We start from the raw sequence: 21,646 nt of genomic DNA on the forward strand, positions 1-21,646 counted from the left end.
AGCTCCTAACCAATAAACAAGAGAAGGGACTCAAAAAAGGCTTCTCACTCCTATTACTGCAGCAGTGCTCAATTTATACAGTGTAATATTCACAACAACAAACTGGTGGCCTGCAGTAATACAAAGCACACAACTTAGTCCGTGTTACTCACTCGCAGTCTTTCTGATCACAGATACAAACAGAACGACTAACAAAGACGCTGAGTGTTTCTTGGCTTTGGAGGAAGGAGAGGGCCAAGCTGGCTGTCAGGTGGTGGTTATGAGGCTGCTGTCCATCTAATCATCCAATCCAGATGCAGGAAACCCATTCAAATCAACCACTCAGCAATCAACTGTCTCAGCCAACACACACCTTGGAGGGAGGAGAGAGAAAAGCACACATGGACACAAACTCTGATGGGAGTAGCCAAACACAAAAACAACAGACATGATTCTGGTTTATAACAAGGAGCATTTTTCTGACATTGTTTCACAATTTGTGGATGTCGTGTTTTGGTTGGTAAACCAATTAGTAAACTTCTGCACATCTTTACTTTTGAGACATTTTGGTTCTCTAAGATGCCGTTTTCATAAACATGTGACTGACATGTTGCCAATTAACTAAATGAGTTGCAGAATATTCCTGCAGCTGTTTATTTTTAGTTCCACTTGTCTTTCCAGAGTTTTGTTGCAACCTTCTTTGATTTTTGCTTAAATAGTACAGACTTATTTAAAACATTTGGTATGTTTTCTATATCCTATTGAGAACAAAATATGTCTTTATTAGATTTGCAAATCATTGTATGGTTTTCTTTTATTGCCTCTTTCTTTTCTTCTTATTTCACTCATTGCAAACTCCTGTTGCTAGATATAGTGTATTTCAAGTTGTTTTCTCAGTTTTTCCTATGTCTTATTACTTTTGAAGTAGGCCCCTTGACTGTGGACAAGGTCTTATGGGAAATATCTCTATTCAGTGTTGGTAAATTCAGTTCTGTGTTTGCCCAACCATGTCAGGGACTTAAAACACAAAGGGCCTGAATTCCTTTGGGGCCATTCCCACCTGTCACTATAAATACATAAATATAAAGACAGACTTTATCTCCTACATCCTACTATGACCATGAATAATGTAGAAGCAGGTAGAGCAAGTACTGATGAAGGATCAGAGCAGTGTTACATTTTCCATGTGCCTTTGATATTGAGCCAATGGCACGATGCCACAGAATCATCAAATCTGATTTACTGCTATCATCTCGAAGTCGGAAGAGAATACAGTAATCCAAAAGTCTGCAAAAAAACCCAGCATGAGCTTACAGATTTCAAACATGATAGAGTAGGCCTGTAGCAGATTCATAATAAAAGAAACGGTTACAGCAGCAGCAGAAGAAGATGACAAAAAGCTCCTCTGAGTGGAATTCATTCAGTTTTGGTCACTTCTTCCATCTGAATTCTGTGCTGATAATGAGGGGGAACAAAAGACGTTGTTAGGAATGGGATTCGTTGTATTTCTTCCTTGTTATTTGTTATGTGTGTCAGCATATACGTGTTTGTGCTTGTCTGGCAAGAAATTAACTTAGTCACAGAGGTCTGAGACAATAGCAGGCAGGAATTGCTGAGCCAATTGCAGCACCTCAGCAACGGTAAAGCCATTTCGCTCCAGCAGACCACTTAATAGCTTTGGCTGATGCAGAGTTTGGAAATCCATCAGTCAACTGGGCCAGACGGAGATGAGCAGCATGCTCAGCTACACAACTAGTAGGAAAGGAAACAATAGCCCAGTACTCATCGTGAGTGCAGGTCTCTCAGTGTCAAGACCTCTCACACAAATTTTGAGATCTCAGATTGCAGCAGGGAGACAGATTTCTGCAGAATCTCTGCATATATGAGCACCAACTCTGAAATTCATTCAAGAGGAGGAAATGAAAAAGCATTTTACCTTCTCTGAATGTATAAAATGTAAGTTCTTTTTCTATCAAACTACTGCACTGTACTTGAGATGACTGAGCACTATACCTGCTGACTTTTGAAACATAGTTGATGCATGAGACTCTAAAGTCATTCTCGTTTTGTGAAGTTTGGAAGTTAACATTAAAGTGAATATAATATGATTTTCCTGAACTCTGATACAGTATTGGTAATACAATTTTAAAAGTTCACACTAAACTAAATAAATCAAATGAGCTAAAAGTACTATATTTATTTCAGTTTCTTAATTACCTGAGGTCATCTTGGAAAAACATTTCTTTACAAGGTTATCTGCTCCAGGCAGCGCATGCACATGAATACAGTTTCCTCAGTAAATGTATCTACATATTCTTAAAATAAGTTCTACTTTATTTTATAGGCATTTAATGTATTCCAGGAAATAAACCAACAGTGCAGGCAGATGGAGTTTAGCAATGGCAGAAATTGGCACTTGAAAGCATTTCCCACATTAAAAGAGTCATAAAGAAAAATACTGCACATGCATTAAAGGAAGTAAGTGCAAATGGGGTCATAGACATAACTGCCAATAGTTAAATCTTCATAGCTCTTTATCGCAAAAACAAACAAACAAACAAAAAAAACATATTTAAATGAATATTTTAGGAGGTTTTGCTACTTATATTTATGGTGTAACAATATGATGCAAATGCTTTAGTAGGTGGTTCTTACCCTACGGTGGCCCCTAGAGACAAAGCACGTACAAACTCCAAAACACTTGCAAACTCCAAAACACGTACAAACTCCAAAACACTTGCAAACTCCAAAACACGTGCAAACTCCAAAACACGTGCAAACTCCAAAACACATGCAAACTCCAAAACACAACGGAAGTGCTCCAGGACGCTAGGGGCAGTGTTGAGCTCGATTTGCAAAATAAACGGCAAGTTTGTCTGTATGGGACGGTCTAGTCTCCGTCTCGCTTCCAGGTTGCCTAGCAACCATGATACTAACCGCTGGAAACGTGTCATACAACTTTGTTTGACAGAAATGAAGGAGAACATATTTTGTTAATTTGTTTGTTTGTTTCTACAAGAGCTTTGTGTGATTTGAGAAGTATCTGAGGCTGAGACCACAGGACAGTAAAACATGATTTTTGGGCTTCATTTCTGTACTGAACAGTCATTTAAGATTAGTTAGTAAATAACAATTAGCTAATGTTGTTCATGAGACTAAAGTCATATCACTTTGGTAATGTAAATATAATATGGCCAATATTATAGTCATTATATTAATCATTATTAGCTATTACAGCAGTGAACATGAACTCTGTGTCAAATACTGAGCCTCAGTACAGATTCAAGTTGCAGTTATTTATATGTCTTATCACCTTAAATCTTCACTCAAAGACAAGTGTCTTTGACAGTGTATATATAGGTGTATCATATATAAGAGACAAATGTTGTTCCTTCAGTATGTTGGCATTACTAAATTTGGCTCATTGCTTACATATATTTATAAAAAGAAAATGTACAAGCTGTGATAACTGTTTCTGATAAAATGAAGAGTAGACTGATATATTGAATATTCCTTTATTGGGTGAGAAAATCAGACCATGTCATAACTGCTTTAAGTCATACAGAATAGATATCAGAGCCTTAAACAGGCTGACTTCTGCTAAATGGGTCAAACTGGGCAGAAAGTAAACAAACACATAACATCCTTATAGAATATGATGTAACACTATAGATCAACTTACCTCAGAATATATAAAGCATATAAAAAAATTACAGCAATATGATGCAACAAACACAGCAGTGCTACTAATCCAAAATACTCAAAGCTTCATAGAACTGAAACAAACATTTATTTTTAGCTCCATTCTTCTGCTGATACATACTTTAGGTTTCTGAATGTTAAACTTGTTGCTGCCTTTCATAGTGTGTAACCTGAAGGCCCTGAGTACTTTCTCCCACACTGAAAACACTGGGAGGATAAAATTATTTGAACATTACCTAATAAGACTGATTCAGGACAGACAATTAGTGATTCTAAACTTTTCTAGCAGTCCTTCACAAACAGGGAACAGTCTGTCTATTCTCTCCATCTGTCAGCTGCTGCTGGCTCTTCCTCCTCCTCTTCCTCACACACTGCTGAGTTTGAATTACGAAACAAAAAGAGTTCCAAGATGGTACAGTGGACACATGTGTGACTCCTGTGATTAAAGCATCTTTCTTTCAGCTTAACGAGTGAACCGTCAGCTCGTTCAAACACACGTTAAAGTCCGTTTGGCTCGACACCACCGAACAGAGGCAGCAATATAACATAGCTAACATTAACAGTGCAGTGAATCCTGCTTGTGCCGTGATATTCAGGACTGCAAACCGAGCAGCATCACTGACTTTCAGCTTGTTGTGTTTGTGGATATATGACTGACTTTAATTATCCATAAAATCATCAGATTCTCTGTAAGATTAAAGTCAACTATTGAACGGCGTATATTTTGAAGTAAAGGCTTTAAAACCAAGTTAGTACAAACATCGCTAATGTCACATAACTTTCCCGACATGTGGCCAACAGTAATGTTTTAATGTTCTTCATTATAAAAACATTTGCGCATAAATAAGTGACATAATATTCAGTACTTACTTCTGAAAGTTTACTCTATAGCGGCTCCGCTTCCACCGTTTTTTTTGGGAAAATTATCCACACCACCGCCACGCTATGAAATCTGGGATATGTTGGGCCCATCCTTAAAATTCAGGGAAATTAAGGACGCATTTGAGGGCCGCATTTCGAGCAGCCTTTGAATTGGGACAGCCTTCGTTGTGTCGCTGTGACGTAATCGGCCTTAAAATGCGGCCTTTAAATTAATTAATTAATGCAGACCCTGAATTGGGATACAGCCCAAATCCGGTCATTGGTACTTCCTGGCTTGTGTAGTTACTAGGTAACAAAAGCTCAACACTGCCCCTTGCGTCCTGGAGCACTTCCGTTGTGTTTTGGAATTTGCATGTGTTTTGGAGTTTGCAAGTGTTTTGGAGTTTGCAAGTGTTTTGGAGTTTGTACGTGCTTTGTCTCTAGGGGCCACCGTACTTACCCAGTAAATGATCACATGCCTTATGGCAGACCTTCCCAAAGTGTGGGGCCCGCCCCCTAGGGGGGGGCGCGGGGGGGGGGGGGGGGGGGGCGGTATGAAAAGGGGAAAAAACAAAAAACAAAAAAACAACGCTTGGACACTGCTAGCACGGGGCACCCACACAAACGCAAAGCAGGAGATGAAACATCGCTGAATATGTTTTCAAACCAACTTCATTCTAAGCCAAAGACTAGAAAATATGGTGAAGCATATCTTCCCTTTGGTTTCACCTGCACAAGTACCAAGGTAGGTCTCCCCTGCAGAATTGGTTTTCCCTTCGTCGGGAGCACGCGCTGGGCTCTTCAAATCACGGACAAACAGTATCCCACATTCTTGATTTTTACTTTACAAACACTTGTTGTAATGACTAACTACTCCTGACATTTTGGAGATGTTAGCTCTTTATACAGTAAGGTTACAGTGGGATACAAATAATATATATTAGAACATTTTTCTTGTAAAACAAAGGGGGGCCTAGCAAAAAAAGTTTGGGTACCACTGCCTTATGGGAACACTTGTTTAATGGCTACATTGTTTTATTAAATAGGAATTATATAATTCGAAAACAAATTTGATTTTGAGTTAAGATGTCTTCATGCATGCTCAATCATCCAGTCAAGTAAATCCCAAAAGGTTGATTCTGTTCAAATGTTTTGACAGTCATCCAAGTATTTTCTTCAGACTTCTTCCCCAAACTTATAAACAGTACATTGCAAAATATTACTGTGTAGGTGTAGTTTTAAGAATTTTTTTTGGTAGACATATATATGTATATACAGAGAGGTCTTAATTAATGGCCTTTGATCTCCTGTAAAAACAAGTGCTGGGACACTTGTTGTCCCTTTTGCTGACAGAGCTAATGCCTGAGGTGGAGTATATATGTGTGTCTTTGCTTCTGTTTGAGCTATTTGTGCTGATACAGGAAGAAATGCATATTGCACAAGGGAGAGCCAGATCTGTGTTATTGTATCCTGCTGGTATTGAGTAATGTCTGAGTAGTCTGTCATGTCAACATGCTGAAAAAATAGGTTATCATCTTGTCATTGTATAGACATAAAGACATGTAGGACTAGAAAAGGAAAACAAAAGGCTTTGGGTATAAAAAGCATCATAACACTGGGTAGATTTATCTGCATCTAAATGGCAAATGGCGTGACAATTGACTTTCTTTTCTTCCATTTACAACTCATTGAGAGTGCAGATTTTGGTGCACAACTTAAAGTGGTCATTAATCTGACAGAAGTGTTGCTTTGAAATACGGAGTCTTCTTCTTTCAGTTTGGAGAGGCTCTATTTGTTATGTGTCTATAGTCCCATAAAGCAAGAAGTCAAAATAATAAGTAGAAAGTTGCATGCACGTTGAAAAACAAAAAAACAGTTAATAAAGAAACTCTATTGTATATTTAGACTTAGAGGCATATTTCATTTTCATCTCTGGTACAATTTGCTGTCCAAACCACACTTCTCACAGAGTAAACAAAACATAACAAAATAAGTTTCAGATGTGTAGTATGTGACATACAGCTTTGCTTCCTTCAAATGGCAGGAATCAGTTATTACTCATGCTTTGTCTAGTAAACTAGCAAATTACTTTGAGGCTTTTTGAAAGTTTTCCAATTGACTTTGAGATCACTGGAGAGGAAACTCACAGTCTGTGAGAATAAAAGACTGTATATGCCATTCTTTGTATTCTTTGTCTATGTATTACTTTCTTCCTTGGCCCAGTCTTCAATTAAATCTTGAAAACAATTTGAAAATGTCACTGTTACTTTTAATAGTTGTCATACTTTCTGTAGTTTGAATTTCTAAGTCGACGTGGCCATTCAGCAAAATGTTATATTTTGCTTTGTATAAACGGAGTGATGGTACAGTTCGTGTGCAGGTTTCAGTTGTTGTTATATGAAGCAGATTAAAAGTTATCTGAGTGTCAAATGTCAACGGAGGTCAGATAGATGCTGACCAAGTGAAGATGATATGTTCTTTCGATGGTAAGCAGACTGGAAAGTGTCAAAAGGTAATGTAAAACCACCTGCAAGCATTGCAAAAACACTTAAAAAATAAATTTATTGATTTCTGACTCATACATCATTATACTGCTCCAATGACTCAGCTCTGTATCCTCAAACTTCCCAGCTAACATTGAAAAGTGCAGGTCAAATACATTAACCTCTTCTGTAGATATGACTAGGAAAGAATGATAAAACAATGATTAACAACTTGCATAAAGACTGAAGGTAATTATTTGAAGAATTAGGCTGTGCAAGTTATGTGTGAACAGTTCTGAAGCAATTTAAAAGTGGGAGACTTTCTTCATATGCCACCCCATGCTCTAGAAAAAGAAGAAAGTTCAGAGAAATAAAAGTTGTTTTGGTGGAAAAAAAGAGTTTAAAAATTTTAAAAATATGCATATTGTTGCAAAAAGTGGCACTACATGATAGATTTTTCCTTATAAACGCTCTAATTGAATCAGTGCAACACAAAAACCGAAATGATTAGCCAAACATCCAACAGGCCAAAAGCCAGCTAAACAGCATAACAAACATCATAACTTACACTGGCTATAGCTCAGAGAAACACAAAATAAAAGATGACAATAAGCAGGACTCCCTTGTTTAGGAGAAGTATAAATAAAAAGCCAGTATCGATGTGCAACGCCAGTACCAAACAAAGCTGCTATACACAATCACTCAAATGAGAAAAAAGTTCATGGCCTCAGCATCAGTTCAAAATCAGGATAGATGTTCATTAGTACAGCTCCACTCAGCTGTTGTCATAGTTGCCCTGAGACATGTGCTCACACATCATAAACAGCTGTAGTGTTGCTCAGTGCTAGCAGAAGATATTAGCATCTTTAGTAAAAGATCAGATGTCACAAATGGCAGCACCTATAGTTTTAGTTCCTCATCATAATGATAGTGGCACTAACTTTTGCAGACCTTTAACAGATTCTTCTTTGGTTAGAACAAAAATATTCTATATAAAGAAAGATTATGTTTTCTGATTTCAGTTTAACATAACACTAGAGACAGGTCAGTGACCCTGTGACAACCTCTAGAGACAAATGTGTAGTCCTGGACTAGTTGCTGGCAGTCACTAAGTGACATTCGTCTACAGTTTAAAAACAGGGCGCTGCACCAAAAAACCTTTTACTAGCAGATTGCCATGGTCATCCATATTAAATGAAAGATACTCACTTTTCTACATATGTTCTCCGTTTGCTCTCCAAGCTGCTGTGAAACTTGAAAAAGTTTGAGGCAAACAGAGTAAAGGCAGGGTTTACTCCTGCAATCAACACACCTCATCAGACCGTAACCTGCACTAACAGGTCTCTAAGCCTGTGTGAATGGGGCTTTAGTGTCACAGCAACTGCCAGCAACCTGTAAACGCCCCTTGCCGCACAAACACACTGGTGGTTCCCAGTTCGACTGAGGCCTTAAATATTGTGGTACATGATCTTACTTAATCAATATAAAAAGATAAATAAAAAATTACAATTTGCACTAAATCAGTCACTGTCATGGTTTACCCAGGCGTTTGGGTTTTGGATCTTTTTGAATCTGCTTTTCCTGGTTTGTTTTCAGTTTATATTGTATATCTTGAGTTTCTACATATTCCTATATCCTTTCTGTTTGGCTTGTCTCTCTGTGTCCTGTCCCCGTGGTTGTCTGGTTTTCCCATTTAGTTGTGTCTAGTTACTCTTGTCTCCGTATTTGTTTATCTTTCTGTTTGTCTCAGTGTTTGTTACTTCTTGTCTTATTTTGATAGTCCCTAATCTCGTATGTATTATGTTCTGTTCAGCTGTGTTCACCAGGTGTGTCCAGTCTGCCCTAATCTCCTTTTGTGTGTCTAAACCATAGGTGGGCATCTCCAGGCCTCAAGGGACAGTGTCCTGCAAGTTTTAAATATCACCCTGGGTCAACACACCTGAATCAGATTAGTTCATTATCAGCCTCTGGAGAACTTCAAGACATGTTGAGGAGGTAATTTAGCCATTTAAATTAGCTGTGTTAGATCAAGGACCCATCTAAAACCTGCAGGACACTGGCCCTCGAAGGCTAGAGTTGGACAGTCCTGGTCTAAACCCTTGGCTTGCTTCTGTTCTTTGTTGCATTGGGGTCCTCTTCCTGCCTGCCACAAAACGGTTGCATGACATTCCCAGTGATAAACATCTTTGAGTTTACACTGGTAACCAGCAACTGAACATAGTGAAATACTAAGCACCTTCAAAGCCAGACACTTACTACAAATGGTATTAAATGCTATTTCAGAAACCCAATCAGAGTTTGAAAGAGAGAATATTTGACTTATTTTCTTCAGTTGATCTGAAACAGGGCTCTAAGTTACTGCTTATATTGCTGTATGTCAGCTCAATTGGTAATTGGTAATTATAGTAATCACATCCATTGTGTCAACTTTGTGAGGTGAGGACATAAGACATAAGAAGGCTTGTTCTTTCCATTTACGGGTTTGTTCCCAGGAATGAATTTTAATTAGAGTTATTTGTTACAATAATTTATTTGGGTATAATCTACATTTGTTCCTCTATCCACTCGGTGAACTTGTAAATTCACAGACAAAACACACAACCACATAATTTCCTTAGGGATTAATAAAGTATTCTGATTCTGATTCTGAAAGTGGGCTGGGGAATTATGAATCTCTACAAATCCAGCAGCCAATTTGAACTGTGTCCATGCATGTCAAGTTGCCCTGGGGGTCCATTATGCGGCTTGCTGGTATTCAAACCAACAGTCTGCAATTACATTTAACAATACCATCTCATGGCCCAGCTTCTGTGACTGCCCTCATAAAATGCCAATTCTATCTAGTGACAGATCTCAAATTCACTTCTAGCAGAGACTCGAGAGTTTAAAATATATAACCATCAGCATATATTGCACCAACTTGTTTGACTTTACCATGATAAAGAAATCTGTTTTAACACATTGTGTTCATTTACTTTAAATGCAGTGTTTTTTTCTCTTTCCTTTTTTTGACGAACGCTTGTGTCAGCAGTTCAAACTGACTGCTTAGTATTGCAGACATATTGCTACCAATAACACTGATGACCTCAGGTTGAGCAATCAGCCTTGATGATAGTGCAGGGCAATATGAAAGAATTGGTATTCATTGTGTCCATTTCAATGAATTATTTATGGTTTGCTTGAAGCTACCGCTGGTGTGGAGAGGAATGACTGCAGCAGGTTGAGAGGAAAACACAAGAATGTTAAAGGGAATCCTTAACTTCTTGCCTCTCATTCTCATGTTAGGCTCGTTGGGTAAATATTGAAGCAATGTGACTGCACTGGGTTATCTCAATTACTGTTCTGACTAACTGATAATGACCAGACAAGTTTTAAGCCAATAACAGAGCATATGGTGTGATGTGTAGTTTCTTAAAAGTGAACTGCATAAATTAGAAAATGTTTTAAGCCCAATTTAATATTAATTGAGATTTAAACAGTGTACATTACTCAGTAGATGACACAGATGCACTTTAATATGCATTTAAGCTCAAAATAATGATTATGCTACAAGAAGGCTTACAGTCATTAAAAAAAACATGCTTACGTTATAATACCCGTGAATTTAATAGTGCAAAAAGTCTGAAGGAATCTAATCATTATCGTCATGCAGCTTGCACCAGAGGTTAGAAGACATGGCATTTGATTTAGATTCACACAGACAACACAGGGACACAGTTGTGACTATATTTACAGCGATTATTAGTATGATACCTCTTCTGATCTGATTTAACCAAAATCTTCATATTCTAATAATCTTTATTATAGGTATAGTTAACCCTACGAATGTGTAATAACGACACCTTAACTGACAACAGCATACATTGTCTTCTTTTATCTGAATTGGCTGCCCCTCATAAACAGAAGGTTTCAATAGCAGAGAGGTGGGGCTTCCTTGCTCTCCTCTTACTGACATCATGTAGAGTTAAAATATTAGAATAGTCTATAGATGTAGCTTTGGTTCACAGGGGTTACTTGAAAACATGTCATGTGAAAAAATAAAACTTTCACAGGACTCTATGCAGCTAATGAAAGCACAGTAAGTAAAACTTCCACAGGAATAAAGAGAGTAAGTAATCAAATGCACTTGATCAACTGATCATTAGCAAGTGTAAATAACTCTATAAGCGCAGATGTTTTGGCATATCTAGAGCTTTCAGGTGTATGCTGACACCCCCATATACACAACCAGATACTCGGCACTCACCCAACGTGTAGACAGACAACTTAGGTTGTCTTAAAGAGACACCACACAATTGTGACTGTTACAGTATCTTGAAGTCACTGAATGTATCAGGAAGTCCTCTGTATATTAAAGTATTCTGGAGTCAAATGTGAGCTGTCCAACAGCTAAAGCTTTTCCAAATTGTGTCATGCAACAGGACAATGATTCCCCTCAGGCAGCTCTACAACAGAATGGCTGAAAAACAAAAGAATCAGTGCGTTGCATTGGCCCAGTCAAAGTCCAGACATCAACCTGATTGTAATGCTTGCTAGGAGCTTAGGAGAGTCATGTATAGATGAATGCATGCAAACCTCAATTATCTGAGGCAACAGTGGTAAAGAGTAGGGGACCAAAACGTATTGCTGCTAAAGGTGGTTCTACAAACTGCTGAATTAAGGGTTGCACTCAGTATCTGTATGTACTATAAATGAAAAAGAATAAGGAAAAGTTCAATTTGAAGAACATTTTCTATTCATTTAGTTTTCACCTGTCTAACAGCTATTTATAAATGGTTACAATTATAAACGGTTACATTTAGGGACTTTAGTACTGACGTCACAGTAGAAATGTCCATTTTAAATACACAGTTTATAGTTTTAACCAGTGTTAATCTACAACATTATCTATTTATATTACATAACTCTGAAAGAATTTCATGCAGCACCATATTACTTACTATAACATTAGTTGTATAATCAGACTCCTGATTGTTTTTGAGTGGAAACTGTCACAACTTGTGAAAATAGCAAGCTCAGAGAGAGAGAGAATTTTGGTCCCTGGTCTCACAGGATATTGTGATCAAGAACTTGGCGGGAGAGTGCATGACTAAAATATACAAAGATGAATGTCATCTAAATTCAAGATTTATTTGAAAGAATTTGTTTAACTCGATGAAAGCTTCAAGGAGGAAAATGAACTCGTGACTTCAGCAAATTTATCTGAGGTAACATCAACAGCCGCACTCAGAGCAAAAAAGATATTAAACATGGTACAGAGACTATTCTGTAGATGCAAAATTTCATTATCCTCTCAGCTGCCACCTCACTGTCTCGCTCGTGCAAGTAATAGCACAGGTTTAACTTAAATGTAAAAGTAGGTCTGGTTGTTCTCATTAACATCTGGTTCTGGAAAGTGTTTTATACACTATTTTAGTACATTTAGTCCTGAACATTTTATATTTAATAGGTTTCTGAATTTAAATATTTTCTGATAGCTCTGAGTTAACCCAGAAATTTGTTGAAATTGTTTTAACAAACAGGTCAAGAGCAGAGTATCAGGTTCCAGAGTTAAGGCATTTTAATTAATTCAATGTGAATTTGCTTTTGAGATTCTTCTTGGTAAAGATATGTTTGCTTCTTAGATGGTTTATCTCTTTATTTTTGTTCAACAAAACGCCCACGATTAGCCTCAAAAGAAGCCTTATGCTTCTTATTCAGAGCAAGTAAAAGTAAATTCTTTTACATTTATTGAATTCAGGGTAGATATAATTTTTTTTCTGCGTTACACCTAATATCACTTACATTATGCACTGCTATGAATAAATTAATGAATGAATAAAGGAATGAAAAAATAAATTAAAGCAAGAAATGCAATCTAAAACCCACCTGTAAAGTAAATAGAGTCCCCCGGAGCTTTCTCTCCCCAGCCAGCACCTCTAGCTCTTTTGAGGGTTTTGAAGAGGAGAGAGGGAACTCAGACAATCCCAAGCTAGTTGAGAAACACTCATCTCCAGTCTGTCTTGGGTCTGCCCCAGGTCTCCTCCCACTTGGACATGCTGAAGAACATTAATTAAGAGGCATCCAGGAGGCATCGTAACCTAATGCCTAAACCACCTCAACTGGCTCCTTGCGATGCAGAAGGGCAGAGGATCCACTCTCCCCCCTACTAAATGACTGAGCTCCTCACCTTATCTCTCATCTCTCAGAGAGAGCCCGGACACCCCTTGGAGGATGCTCATTATCTTATCCTTTCTGTCAATACCCACATCACCTATTCAGAGATGATTGTAGGGATATAACAGTCTTGCTTTTAGGTGGCTTGGGTGGCTGTAGCTCAGGAAGTAGAGCAGGTCATCTACTAATCGGAGAGTTGGAGGCTCGATCCCTGACTGCTTCACTCTGCATGCCAAGATATTAACCCCAAGTTGCTCTCTGTTGCATCCACTGGAGTATGAATGTTAGACAGAAAACACTTGTGGAGAAAAAGCAAAGAAAAAAGTGCTTGTGTGAATGGGTGAACAAGGCAAGTTATATGAAGCTACTCAGGTAGAGTAGAAAAGTGCTACATAGGAACCAGTCTGTTTGCCATTTAAGACATAAAGCCTTTTTGATTTTGATTTGAGAATAATATTGTATTTGCTAAATGATTATTGAAAATGTTTTCCCCTTTTTTGCATTGAGTACAGCACTCGCTACGACCATGTGATGTGTATGGTAATTCCTTAAAAGTTGTCAAATCTTTCCTATAACGTACTTGTCACTTCAGAGACACAACCCAATTCCCTTCCACCTTCTAAAATGTCCTTAGGTCCACTGGTCTGTGGCTGCCGGTGAGTGTATGCATTAAAAAGAACACAGTGAAGCACTGTGTAGAACTTCTAAGGTAAATAGGTTCTGTAAGTGCAAACTATTTGGGAAGATTCAAAATGTTTAGCAGCTCTGGATTTAAGCACTCGAATCAAATAAAGAAAATGCATGATGTGAGTGCTTTAACACTCATTCATGGAGACATTTTACTTTTCTAAAACCAAGATATATTTTCTTATCTCAACAAATCTTACCAAATGAAATTGTAGGAGATTAGAGAACTAATAAAGAGAAATAAAAACCATATGAGGATAAAAATGAAAATTATTTGCCAGTTATATAACATCGTTTCTCTCTCATTTTGCCTCTCTTTTGGTTTTGCACAGTGTTTAGTCACTGCAAGCTATCTAAAGTAATTGGCAGGCACAGGTGTGAGCTAGATTCAGCACAAGCCTGCTTGCAACTCCACTGTCCAGAACAGCAACTATTGTGTTGATACTGGTGTAAGCAATCACTCACATAGTAATGTTAAAGTAGTAGCGGCCCTTTAAGCACCTCCTTTCAACAATATCACTGGCTTACAGCTGCAGTTATATGGAAAGGAGGTTTCAGAATTTAATGAAAAGAAGTAATGATTCATTGTCCAGAACAGTCAATGTCAGAGAAGGCTAATTGCTTCTCAAGTTAATGGCAGCTTTCAGGTGAGGGCCCCTAAATGAAAAAACTGGTTAAAAGCACACTCCACCATGGATATGAGGCCAATTTCCTCTTGACTCTGATGTCAGGACAGGACGGTCCTTCATTTTCTTGCAAATGAAGTTGGAAGCCAACCAGCTTTACTGCATATGAAAGATTAAAAGTTTACTTGATTTTCTTTCCCTCTAAGCAATCACGCTGCAATGCTGCACCAATACTTCTGAAACCAAAGCTGTCAAGCAGTGCTTCATTTTTCCTTTCATTTACTCCTCTCTCTTCATTTCTTGTTACTTTAACATTGTTGTCAGGAATGACTTAAACTTTTTCACCCATTTCCCTTTCTTCTTAAGTTGGTGACAATTATTTATTTTCTACTCTTTTCTACTCTGTTACCGCGGGGAATTCAGGCAGGTGCTGCCACACTGCATACTTTTCTGAGATGCTGTGTAATGTATGTTTATATGCCTGTGTGAAAATGAGAAAAGCCTTGGAATGATTTCCCCATCTTACTGCCTGGAAATAGATGCAAACAGAACACATGGCTATAGGCTGTTAAACAAGGTGAATTGGCTTTGCAGCATTCTCATAAATAATGGGAGAGAAGTGCTTTTCTTGACTGCAGGGGAGCTGTTTGGTCCTGGATGTTGAGATTTGCATCCTTAGCAGCGACTCCCAGCTGTGGTGTTGACATCAGACTTTGTACAAGGCTTACATCTGACAATTTTAAATCATTGTTCTGACTAGTCTTCAATATCTGTAAAGGAAAGATGGAATTTTTTAACATTTAATCTGAGAATGCCACAACTTTAAATTCAATATTACAATAATTGGTTAATAAGCACTGACTCAAATGATCAAACAAGACTTTTTCAGGCCATCACATGTAAAACAATAACGGTTTGCAAAATGTTGCATCCACTGGTTCTGTTCTTTAAATAGAAATACAGAAAATACATTTGTTTGTTAGTATAATTATGGTGTGGTATTTGTATTTTCTTTTCTTACAATCTTGCTCCCAAACATGGTTTACAATTCATTTTGGTCAGCAATCAATTTTTGTTGATTATTGTTGCAATCTGAGCCAACTCTCCTCTTTCTCCTTTATATCATTTAGCATATAAACAAGAAGTGAGTTTACACTTTGGAATGGGTTTCCTGGTCACAAAGACTGAGCTTTCTACCCATTAAATACTGAAATTGCTTGAGTTGCCATCAAACTCTAATTTTATTCCTCAAACAATTTCAGCCTTTGTTATTCTGTTTTTGATGGAATCCATTTGTTATGTCTGGGCATCTGCTTTGCAGCATGGAATCTTTGCCAGCTTTCAGACAGACGTCTGCTTCTGGCACCGGGCTGTTGGTTCCTTGTGTGTATGAAAGCATGACAGTGCCTGTCATGTCTTAACTGTGTCAACGGGGACTCATTAACTAAACAAATCTGTGCCATCGCCCTGCAGTCCAGCAAGAGTTCCAGTCTCAGTGAATGAAAGGAACTGTAAACAAAGTACCAACTGGTGTCATTAAGTACTCTTTACTAACAAAAGATTAAATATTGCCTTTGACTTCTCTTGGCCAATTGTCAATGGATCAAATGCTTATTAATCAGAGCATAGGTATAATGTGATGGTGCACAGAGACCTATGATTGAAAAAAATATTCAGCTCTTTTTGTACAGTAAATAGTCAAATTGCATTTGTCCACTTCTGGTAATCAGTCAGTATCCCCACAACTTAATGTGGGAGCGTATTCCTGTTTAAAAGTGCATAATAGTGGAAAAGGAATGGCAATTTACACAAATTGACACTGCACAGAAGAAAGGGACAGAGCATCCTGAGTTGGAAAAACTAATACCAAAATACGAAAAAAAAAACCCTAATCCTTACTTCTTCCATAAGAATTAAGAAGATACATTGCAGCCAAGTGCAAGTGAATATTAGCAAGTGTACCTACTTCTATAAAAAGCAATACAATCCAGAGGAGGAAAGACATCAGCAATTACATTAGAAAGCAACTGTTGCTGCTCACCAAAATGGGAAGGGTTATAAGCTAATTTCCAAACAATCTGAAGTCAATCATTTTACAGTGAGAAAGATGTGAGAAAGGTCAGTGTATTCAATTTTCAGAGAAATTTCAAAAAAAACAAAGAGATACATCTCAGACTCTGAAGGCCTCAGTTGGGATGTTAAATGTTAAAGTTCATGACAGCCCAATTAGACAAAGACTGAGCAAGTATAGCTGGTTTGGAAAGGTTTCCAGCCTTTTCTTACTAAAGAAACATGGCAGCACAGCATAGTTTTGCAAAATTGCATCTGAAGAGCAATGGGACAATTAGGTGAAAACCAACATAACATATTAGCACAAACACCTCATACCAAAGGTCAAGGATTGATTTGGGCATCTTCTGCAACCACTGAACGTGTGCACTCTGCAGTCTCTGAGCCAATCACAAAGTTGTCTGTACAAGTGTACCCACATGGCAGACAGGTCTGGTGTCAAGCCGGCACTGCTGGTTGACTTCTGGCATGGTAAGTGGTATGTCATCTCGATTTGGGCCAGGCCTGGTGTAGATAGCACTGTTTATGTGATGGCATGCCACATCTGGCACATTGTGGTTTGGTTTATGTGGTCCAGGCTCATAGAAAACAAGTCTGGCCCGGATCCTGACTGGTGTCATGGTAGGGTATATGTCAGCCAGATGTGGGCCAGGTCTGGCTATGATGGCACTATTTATGTTCCTATTTTCCTATTTTAGTTAGAAGACCCAAATGCCATGTTGCAATACTATACTGCTAAGGTAGCCAACCTTTCAAATGCAGGTTTCACAGGTTTGTGAGTGTACACTTTATCCAAAACCTGGTGAGGGCTTACTCATGTTCACCACTGGGAGGCTGTAACTCAGGAGGTAGAGCAGGTCACCTACTGATTGGAAGGTTAGTGGTTCGATCCCTGGCTCCTCCAGTTTGCATGTCAAGAGTGTGAATGTGTATGAATGTAGTTAAGAAGCACTCAGTTTAGAGAAAGTGTGTGGTTGGGTGAATGTGACATGTTGTATAGAGTGCTTTGAGTAATCCAGGAGAGTAGAAAAGCGCTCTATAAGAATCAGTCCATTCACTGTCTGAACAAAGTTCCGGCAGGTTACTTTTGCACTATTATTTTCGGGCACATGTTGTTATTACATGGCTTGATTAAGGTACACATTAGGCTGACATCTGGGGCCAGAGCTGAAACTGTTCTGGGCCAGCACAGGACCAGCAGTGTGTCTGCAACTGGCCCGTGGTTGCACACAACTTACACATGGCCCACATACCGCAAAGAATGACGGCCCTTTGGTGGCCCAGATCAGGTTTGCCGGAGGTAATCCACACATGGGCCAGCACAGGGCCACCAGTGTGTCTGCAACTGGCAAGGTACTTGTACAAAGAATAACAGAACTGGTAGGTCCACTACTGTTGCCCTGTACTTTTATCATATAAGAGCAGGTTAAAATCCTTGGACCCATTGTCACTGGTGCAGTGGGTCCTGGGTTCTTCCTTGTGTATGACAACACCTGACCTCATGTGATGAAAGTATGAAAGTAGTTCCTGGAGGATGAAGGACTTGATACCACTGACTGGCCCATCTAAATCCAACAGAACACCTCTGTACCTCAGAATGCCCAGGAGCTCAGAGATGCCCTGGTCCAATTCTGGGAGGAGATCCCCCAGGATACCATCCGTTGTCTCATCAGGGACATGCCCTGATACAGTCAGGCATGCATAAAGCACGTGGGGTGCATACAAACTCAAACTACTGAGTACCATTTCGGGCTGATGAAGTTGATTTTGCCAAAAGTCATATTTTTTATCACTTTGATTGTTTATGGTGTATTTGAATTTAGCCCTCCATAGGTTAATCATTTGCCATTTCCACATCAAATGATGTGGCATCCTTTCATCCATAACATATTGCTCAGTACATATCGCTATAGATTTCCAGTGTAGTTTTCCCAGTGAGGTCTGATGCTTTTTCAAAGTGTTAATGTTAAGGTGGAGCAGTATATAATAATAGCAGAGCTTTACAGATAGATGCAGGTCCAGTATACTGCAACTTTATTCAAGTTGCTAATAACTGTGATCGTTTTTAACATATGGCATTCATATTCTTTAACTTATTGCTGAAATGCATATGTTGATTTTTATCAAAATTCATTGATATCAAAGCCGAAATAAGTAATGGCTAGTGTCTGCTTTTCACTTTAAGCAAATAAGATTAAATGCAGGCTCATTTTCTTTGTAGTCAGTACAAAGAAAATGAGTTTGAGTCAGTTTGTACAGTAAACACCTCCCAAAACTCCAAAGCCATTTGCAACAGGCGAATATCCCTCCAAGGAGGACTTTTTAGCTTGCTGTTCACTAGGCAGAAAGCAAGCTCATGTGGTAAGGTTAAAAAATGCTCAATCACCTTATTGTGTTTTTTCTGATGTTATTGTTAGTCATTGCCTCCATCGCACCTGCACTCAGTCTACAGCAGACGGTGCTGGACCAAGGCCAGGAAGATCGTGAAGGACCTCAGCCATCCCAACAACAGACTGTTCTCTCTGTTGAGGTCAGGAAAGCGATTCCGCTCCCTGAAGACCAACACAGAGAGACTGAGGAGGAGCTTCTTCCCGCAGGCGATACGGTCTCTCAATTACACCACCACATAGTACTGACCCACACATATGGTTCTTACACACACACTGAACATTCTGGACATTGTTTTCACTTCATCACTTAAATCACTTTAAGCATATTTGCACTGCACAAGACACTTACAAATGTGGATTGCACAACATGGACATTATATTTCTTCATTTCCATTTAATACTTGTACAGCTGCTGTTATTGTGTATAAATATATTTATATTTCTTCATACATTCTTATATATTTCTATACTGTGTATTGTGTATTTTGTTGTACAGTTATTTTATTTTCAACTTTAATTTATATATTTTATCTTATTCTTTCCCAGTTAAATTTACCCTTCATTCTAATTTGTGTTGTACAGTTATTTCATTTTTAACTTTAATTTTTATATTTTATTTAATTTTATTCCTTCCCAGTTAAATTTACCCTTTTTAATTGTCATATTTATTTCCTATCTTATTCATAGCCTTTTCATTTTTCTTTAGGTCACGAGCAGTTGTGTAAGCATTTCACTGCATATCGTACTGTGTATGACTGTGTATGTGACAAATAAAATTTGAATTTGAATTTGAATTTGTTCCCCCGAATATTCAGCCAATGTCTACCCAGCGGGAATTCTTATAAAAACGTTGTTTCGCTTAATAACCATTACTTTGGTGAGAACAGAAGATGATCAGAGTTGAACATTTTGCCCAAGTATGCCTTTCCTTTGCTCTCAGTAGGAAGTAAATAAGAATTTTCATCTTGCTTCCCAGTGAAAGGGATGAGGTACTACATCACAAAGATACCCCAAGAATACAGACTGCGGCATTGCTATAGGATAAGAAAGCAGTGTGTTGCTTGTGAGGTATGGATTAGTTCTGGTAAAGTTATTATGATTAATCCAATGCTGGGGAGCTGATGCAAAGCTGGTGTGAAGTTGCTCTGTGCTTCACTGGGCTGCTGTTTCTGTGCAATGGAGCAAGAGGAATGGACTCAGAGTTGTGGTGTTTTGTCACCCTCCTCCATTACAGCACTCATGGTGATTTTCTGTAGTAATTTTGTGTTCATCGAGGTGGGTCTTCATATCAGTGCTTGAAAGGATTTCTGGCCTTTGCGCTTGATATTTAGGACTCATCTATGATTCATCTGTTTGATTACATGAAAGGTCTCAAGAGCCACTCCAAAAGGTTTCGTGTAAATACTCTAAGATTGAGAAAAACTTGCATTTATCATGGCTTTTCATCACATTCTCTGCTTTGTGCATGATTTACCTGGAATAAAATTATATAAACTGTCAGAATATGCTTTAATCTTTAACACATTTCAGTATGACCCACTTCCTGCCGTGCAAATTTCCTGTGAAATGAACAGATCATATAATCTCTTGATGTTGCGTTATACTAGAGAACAAAATCCTAAGAACATATATGTTACTCATTTGCATCCCTCTTTTCTGTTATGTTCGTTTTCAAAGCACAGTAAATGCAAAATCTTTGCCTTTCAAGAAAAAAGTCAAATCCTCTTCTTATATTTATGGAATATCCTCTTAGAAAGAGTGCTGCATGTTTCCTATTTGAGCTACCACTTCCATGTATAGGCTTAAATCTGAGGCAGCTATAGTCATAGATAAGAGAAGCACATAGTCATTCTGGAATTTTCTTTTCATAGACCCCAAGGCATTAATAACCATTACACATTCGTTACTTCAAGCTTGTTAGGTGTTGTTTAAAGGAACATTTGGATGTAAGACGCAATGGGATATCTCAGTTGTACATACATAAATGTATGTTTCAGCTGTGATGAGTGGATGCTGCAGATGTGGTGTTTATGTGGGCTTCCATCAACGCGCTCTGCTTTTAGCGAAGTGCCTTTTACATCTGCCAGAACAGCTGATTTTTAGATAATGTATGCGTGTGTGTGTTTATCATATGGATCAACATTGTATTAACTTCCATTATGTAGTGTGAACAAACTCCACTATTAAAGACCACCTTGTCTTTAATAGTGCAGGGAGACAATGATAACATACCCACACAATTGTGGTGATATGGCGACTGAGAGCTTGGAAGCTTCAAGTGTAAAGAGGAAAGACCAGCAATACCACCCTAGGAGTACTTATGTCAAAACTAGAGCAATCCCCAGGAAGGCATTCAGATCTGTTATACGCCAAACAGAGCCGTGATTAAAATGATCAAGAATTTGTTTTATTGGCAATTATTAAAAACAAGACATTAAATATAAGAGCCATTAATCTAATCACACATACTGTTACCATTAACTCAGAGCTGCACTTATCACTACGCAAATGAACTGGCAGATTTAGCGAAGAAACACCAGTTCACATGTGCTTCTTAACCTCTGCACACACCGAGCTTAAACTGGAAGTGCATAAATAACCACAGCACATGGAAGATGATCCCACCACCACATCAAATGGTAAATGCGCTTTACTTAGTCCGTATGGACCCCAAAGCGCTTTACACTACATT

The 21,646-nt window shown here is 38.3% G+C and overlaps 1 long non-coding RNA gene across 1 annotated transcript in view; it reads left to right on the plus strand.

The window, feature by feature from the left end:
• The window catches only part of LOC146392663 (uncharacterized), a 67,714-nt gene extending 48,186 nt beyond the window's left edge, over positions 1–19,528 (plus strand). The window contains exon 4 of the long non-coding RNA XR_014802287.1: positions 18,982–19,528. This is a non-coding gene — a long non-coding RNA (uncharacterized LOC146392663). The remainder of the gene's footprint in view (positions 1–18,981) is intronic.
• The last annotated feature ends 2,118 nt before the right edge of the window (positions 19,529–21,646 follow it).

Source organism: Perissodus microlepis, chromosome 2 (genome assembly GCF_051167445.1).
Source record: "Perissodus microlepis isolate ML-2025 ecotype Zambia chromosome 2, ASM5116744v1, whole genome shotgun sequence".
Classification (NCBI taxonomy): Eukaryota; Metazoa; Chordata; class Actinopteri; order Cichliformes; family Cichlidae; genus Perissodus; species Perissodus microlepis.